This window comes from Prosopis cineraria, unplaced genomic scaffold (assembly GCF_029017545.1).
Source record: "Prosopis cineraria cultivar Desert tree isolate PC_DT_omini unplaced genomic scaffold, ASM2901754v1 PC12, whole genome shotgun sequence".
Lineage (NCBI taxonomy): Eukaryota > Viridiplantae > Streptophyta > Magnoliopsida > Fabales > Fabaceae > Prosopis > Prosopis cineraria.
The window spans coordinates 33,156,353-33,163,604 of record NW_026555343.1 but is presented as its reverse complement, the minus strand read 5'-3'; the positions used below and the strand labels follow the sequence as shown (position 1 = coordinate 33,163,604).

The 7,252-nt window shown below is 28.8% G+C and overlaps 2 pseudogenes; both read left to right on the top strand.

Annotated features, from left to right (window-relative positions):
• Positions 1 to 134: 134 nt before the first annotated feature.
• Positions 135 to 3,694, top strand: LOC129289263 (beta-amyrin synthase-like; annotated as a pseudogene).
• Positions 3,695 to 4,585: 891 nt separating this feature from the next.
• LOC129288756 (beta-amyrin synthase-like) overlaps positions 4,586 to 7,252 on the top strand; it is a 69,645-nt pseudogene continuing 66,978 nt past the window's right edge.

The window sequence follows — 7,252 nt, the reverse complement described above, 5'->3', positions numbered from 1 at the left end:
TCAATGATAGGTTAAGTTTTAAATGAACTAATTCTTTACAAGTGCATGCATGTTAAAAGAATGAAGATGGAGGGTGGGGACTACACATAGAGGGACACAGCATCGTGTTTTGTTCTGTGCTGAGTTATATGTGCATGAGAATGCTCGGAGAAGGACCTGATGGACATGAAGACAATGCTTGTCTTGGAGCACGAAAATGGATTCTTGATCATGGTGGTGCCACCTACTCACTCTCCTGGGGAAAGCCTTGGCTTTCAATAAGTGGTTTTATTCATTCCCTTTTGAATAGTGAATCTTGCACTGTATTTGTGTGCATAAGTTTCATATATATTGGTAGATAAATATCTATATACAAAGCTAGTGGCCGGGGGCAATCGTCTCCCCCGAAAAAAGATTTACTCTCTCTGTTATTTATATTATGTGTCTTTGATTTATTAATATTTGATGATATTCATTTAAATGTTTATTTACTCGACTTTTTATTTCATATTTTTACATGTTTATCTATGTACATCACATATCCTTTTTTTTTAAAACAACTATTATTCTAGTAAGATATATCTATTTTCCACTTTAAAAGTTGGCCTCTTTCACTTTCTGATTAAGTTTAATTCTTTTATATTTTATTTTGTTTCATCTTGTTCTTTTTGTTAATATCATGTGTTTCTTATTTTTTTTATTTTTTATTCAAAACTACGGATCCAAATGTTACCTATGTATTCAAAGTATAAAAACTTGCAGAGAATAAGTTACATAGGATGATTATTCATACTTTAACTATCTATTGTATTTTTAGTCTTACGTACATGTATATTACCTTCACAATCTAAAATTGATTATGAATAAAATTGATTTATATGATTGATTTTGAATATAATTAATTATATTTTGTGGTAATGGACTTATAAAATTGATCTAGGATTGATTTTAAGCGTAATTGAAAAGAAATTAGATAAAACTATGATTTTGTGAAAATATATTTAAACATATCTCTTATATGCCAAAATCAATTATGAACAAAAAACTATGGTTCTTAAACATTTGGATGTATATCCATAAAATTGATTATATTCCTTATCCAAACAAGCACATTATTATGTATTTTTCAGTTTATCCTTTTCAATTATACTGTCCTAAATTATTTCTAAAAACCATCTAACTATTTTATAAATTATGGTTCTAAGTTCATGATTAATTTTGTCATGTATAAAAGTGTTTGGACATTTTTAACAAAATCACAGTTTTATATTCATAATTGATTTTGACATATACAAATATATTTGTATATATATTTTTTTGAAAAATTATGGTTTTGAATTCATTATTAATTTTAAAATATTATAAGTTGATAAAAAAAGAGTGTTTGGATATATTTTTACAAAACTTTAATTTTGGCCTCTAAAGTTGATTATTACCATTGTCCAAACAAGCACCACATCATGCTAAATCTTATATTTATCTTTCTTTTTAAATTCATCATAGATTTTATGTATGCTAGCCTTGTTGGATTGAAGATCCTGATGGAGATGCTTTCAAGAAGCATCTTGCAAGGGTTCCTGATTACATATGGGTTTCTGAAGATGGAATTACCATGCAGGTAAACCTCTAAGAACATAGTTAGAAAAAAAGGATAAATCGGGATCTTCTATGCAATTATCGACTAATTATTAATCAAGAAGAGAACAAATTAACTATGAGGTATTAATTGTATCATTCTTTATAGTTTCATGTGGTGTGTTATCTTCTCCCATGTACAGTATTCCCAAAGTTTCAATTCCCAAATAAATCTCTTCATATTTTCATTTTACTTAATCTGACAACTCTAATTTAACTTTACACAATTTTTCAATTTAGTTTATTAATTTTATAAACTATCTTTTTAGTAGTCCTTTAACCCTAACACCATTAGTTTCATTGACAAAAAAAATTCTTAAATTGAACTTTTAAATAAAAAAATATTTTCAAATGGTTACATATTAAGTTTAGTTTTTTTTAAATAATAATGACTGCCACACAAAAAAAAAATTATTTAAAACTAATGGTGTCAGAGTTAAATGACTAAATGTAAAATTATATAACATTATAGTATACTTTACTTTTGTAAAACATTAATATTTTGGGTTTTAATTAGTATATGACATTAATTATTTGCAGAGTTTTGGAAGCCAAGCATGGGATGTTAGTTTTGCCGTCCTAACTTTGCTTGCCACAATCCTAAGCGATGAAATTGTTCCTACACTTGCACACGGACATAACTCCATCAAGAAATCACAGATCAACTAGTTATTACCAATTAACAAGCATATGAATATTTGAATGACTATTTATTAATTGAGAGATTTATTATGTGTATATATTATTGCATAAATACTCTTATGGTGCTAACTAAAACCGATGATCTTATCAGGTTAAGAATAATTCTTCTGGTGATTTTAAATGTATCGTCACATTTCTAAAGGGTCATAATGGACCTTCTTTGATCAAGACCATAGATGGCAAGTTTCTGATTACACTCCAGAAAGCTGAATGTGATTAGTCAAGTTAATTAAACAAGTTAATTAATTTCATTGTTCATCTTCACCTTATTATACATGTGGCCACTTAATATATTTTGGACTATTTCAGTATTGTCTTCTTTTATCAATGCTACCACCAGAGATCGTAGGCAAAAAGATGGAGCTTGAAAGGCTTCATGATTTCGTCAATGTCTTGTCACTTCAAGTGAGTAATCTTACATTATTATTATTATTATTATTATTATTATTATTATTATTATTATTATTATTATTATTATGGTTCAATATATTACAATAAAACAATTATTTTCTTATAGAAAACTTTTCACAAGTTTTCTCTTCAGAGAACTTCTTTCCAATAAATTACATCATCTCCAAACTTTATCCTTCAGAAATTTGTGATGGAGACATTTCTCCCATATTCAAGAGTGTTTCTCAATGATTTTGTCAGTGACAAAGCCATTCTTTTTTTTTTCTGGATCATTGCTTTGTTTATGGATTGATTCATTTGCAAAACTCCATAACATTTGCAGAATAAAAAAGGTGGTTTTGCAGCATGGGCGAGATTGGTTGGAAGTGAGAATCTGATCTCATTTAAATTCGAATTGAAGTGAACAAAATAATTAAAGAGAATGTAATAAGCACTAAACACTAACTAATCAATACATGTGTTACAGGATATTCATTAGTTATAATTAGGATGATCTCGCTCTTGATATTAATAAAGTATGACAATTTTTCCAATCTCCTTTCCTTCTCTTTTGATTTCTTTTAGCATATGGATTTGCTTGTTTGGATTATTAGGTGTTGAACCCTACAGAGTTTTTTGAAGGTATCGTAGTTGAGCATGAGTATGTAGAATGCACTAGATCATCAATTTGAGCTTTAGTTTTATTCAATAATCTGTAGCCAAGACATAGGAAAAAGAGGGATATTGAGAATTCTATTAAGAAAGCTATGAAATTCTTGGAAGATACACAAATAATGGTGGTGGATGGTATGGGAACTGGGGGTTCGCTTTACTTATGGCACTTGGTTTGCTTTAGGTGGCCGTGCTGCTTCTGGTAAGACTTACAATGATTGTGTTCCAATTCGCACAGCTGCCAATTTTCTTGTCACATCCCAAGGACATGATGGTGGGTGGGGTGATAGCTATCTTTCATGTCCAGAAAAGATAAATTGCTATATTTTAAGTATCGATATAAAATATAAAATTTATAAGGGAAAATATAACTATTGGTCATTAGTCCATGCACTGTTATTTTGTTATTCCAAGTCCTTTAACTTTTATATATTTGTAATGTTATTCTTGTCATCACTGATAGATGAAAATAGTCAATACATAACTATAGGATGTGTCGAAAAGGTACATTTTCATTGGGTTGGATACATCTAGCTCTCTTAGCATTGTGCATGGATTAACTTATATTGGATAAAATTGATTACGAATAAAATTGATTTATATGATTGATTTTGAATATAATTATTATATTTTGTTGTAATGGAGTTATAAAATTGATCTAGGATTGATTGTGAGTATAATTGAAAAGAAATTAGATAAAAAAACTATGATTTTGTGAAAATATATTTGAACTTGTCTATTATATGCCAAAATCAATTATGAACAAAAAAACTATGGCTCTTAAACATTTGGATATATATTCATAAAAGTGATTGTATTCCTTATCCAAACAAGCACATTATTATGTATTTTTCAATTCATCTTTTCAATTATACTTTCCCAAATTATTTCTAAAAACCATCTAACCATTTTGTAAATTATGGTTTCAAATTCATGATTAATTTTTTCATGTATAAAAGTGTTTGGATATTTTTAACGAAATCACAGTTTTATATTCATAATTGATTTTGGCATATATAAATAAGTTTGTATATATTTTCTTAAAAAATTTTGGTTTTAAATTCATAATTAACTTTAACATGTAATAAATTGATTAAAAAAAGAGTATTTGGATATATTTTCACAAAACTTTAATTTTGGCCTCTAAAGTTGATTATCATGCTAAATCTTATATTTATCTTTCTTTTTAAACTTGACATAGGTTTTATGCATGCTACCTTGTTGGATTGAAGATCCAAATGCAGATGCTTTCAAGAAGCATCTTGAAGGGGTTCCAGATTACATATGGGTTTCCGAGGATGGAATTACCATGCAGGTAAACCAGTAATAACATAGTGAAAAAAAAAGAAGAAGAAGATTAAATCAGGATCTTCTATACAATCATCGACTAAATATTAATCAAGAAGAGAACATATTAACTATGAGGTATTAATTGTATCATTCTTTATAGTTTCATGTGGTGTTTTATCTTTTTCCTTGAACAGTATTCCCTAAGTTTCAAGTTCCAAATAAATCTCTTCGTATATTCATTTTACTTAATTTAACAACTCTAATTTATTTAACCTTACACAACGTTTCAATTTAATTTTTTTAATTTTATAAAGTATACTTTTAGTCCTTTAACCCTAACAACATTATTTTTATTGACAAAAAAAAATCTTAAATTAAACTTTTAAATATTGATAAAATATTTCAAATGGTTACTTACCACACAAAATTATTTGAAACTAACTTTGTTAGAGTTACATGACTAGATATAAAATTATATAACATTGTAGTATACTTTACTTTAGTAAAACATTAATAGTTTGGGCTTTAATTAGTATATGACATTAATTATTTGTAGAGTTTTGGAAGCCAAGTATGGGATGCTGGTTTTGCCGTCCAAGCTTTACTTGCCACAAACCTAAGTGATGAAATTGCTTCTACACTTGCAAAAGGACATGACTTCATCAAGAAATCACAGGTCAACTAGTTATTACCAATTAACAAGCATATGAATATTTGAATGACTAGTTATTAATTGAGAGATTTATTATGTGTATATATTAATGCATAAATCCTCTTGTGCTACTAACTAAAACCGATGATCTTATCAGGTTAAGGATAATCCTTCTGGTGATTTCAAAAGTATGTATCGTCACATTTCCAAAGGGTCGTGGACGTTCTCTGATCAAGACCATGGATGGCAAGTTTCTAATTGCACTGCAGAAGGCTTGAATGTGACAACCTGTTTTACTTAATTAAACAAGTTAATTAATTTCAGTGTTCATCTTCACCTTATTATACATGTGGCCACTTAATATATTTTGGACTATTTCAGTGTTGTCTTCTTTTATCAATGCTACCACCAGAGATTGTAGGTGAAAAGATGGAGCCCAAAAGGCTTTATGATTCCGTCAATGTCTTCTTGTCACTTCAAGTGAGTAATCTTACATTATTATGGTTCAATATATTACGATAAAACAATGATTTTCTTATAAAAAACTTTTTCACAAATTTTCTCTTCAGAGGGCTTCTTTATAATAAATTGCATTCTCTCTAGACTTTATCCATCAGAAATTTGTGATTGAGATATTTCTCACATATTCTAGAGTGTTTTTCAATGATTTTGTCTATGACAAAGCCATTCTTATTTTTTTGGGTCATTGTTTGTTTATGCATTAATTGACTTGCAAAACTCCATAACGTTTGCAGAGTAAAAAGGGTGGTTTTGTAGCATGGGAGCCCATCAAAGCTCAAGATTGGTTGGAAGTAAGAATTTGATCTCATTTGAATTTGAACTGAAGTGAACAAAATAATTAAAGAGAATGTAATAGGCACTAAACAATAATATTGCATTACAGGATATTCATTAGTTATAATTAGGATGATCTAGCTCTTTATATTAAAGTATGACAATTATTCCTATCCCCTTTCCTTCGCTTGTGATTTCTTTTAGCATATGGATTTGCTTGTCTGGATTATTAGGTGTTGAACCCTACAGAACTTTTTGAAGGCATCATAGTTGAGCATGAGTATGTAGAATGCACTGCATCATCAACTTGAGCTTTAGTTTTATTCAATAATTTGTATCCAAGGCATAGGAACAAGAGAGAGATTGAGAATTCCATTGAGAAAGCTGTGAAATTCCTTGAAGACACACAAACAAAGGATGGTGGATGGTATGGGAAGTGGGGGATTTGCTTCACTTATGGCATTTGGTTTGCTTTAGGTGGCCTTACTGCTTTTGGTAAGACTTATAATGATTGTGTTGCAATTCGCAAAACTATCAATTTTCCTCTCACGTCACAAAGAGATGATGGTGGGTAGGGTGAGAGCTATCTTTCATGTCCAGAAAAGGTAAATCTCTATTTTAAGGATTAATATAAATAAAAAATTTATAAGGAAAAATATAACTATTGGTCTCTATTTTTAACATTTTTTGATATTGGTCCATGTACTTTTATTTAGTTGTTTCAAGTCATTTAAGTTTCATATGTTTGCAATGTTAGTCCTTGTCATCACTGATTGAGTTAAATTTGTTGGTGCATACATGGCTTTGTTTAATTTTGTTGGCAAGTTGGTAAAATTATGATGAATTGGATATTGTATGAGCAAAATGATTATTAATCTTTCTGCCTGTTTGCCCTACCTACATGTTATCTTCCTTATGAAATTTCTTCATTGATTTAATGTCCTGCTTAGCTTGTTTTTTGTCTTCTACTCATTTTTTTGTATAGCTCATCATAATTTAAACAAGTCAATACAAGAAGTAATAGAGTTTATGCAAATATTAGCCAACTTTAAGTCTTTATGGTAATTTTTAAAAATATAGAGACTAATATTGCAGATGGAAAAAACTTACGAGACTTGAAATAATGAAATAAAAGTG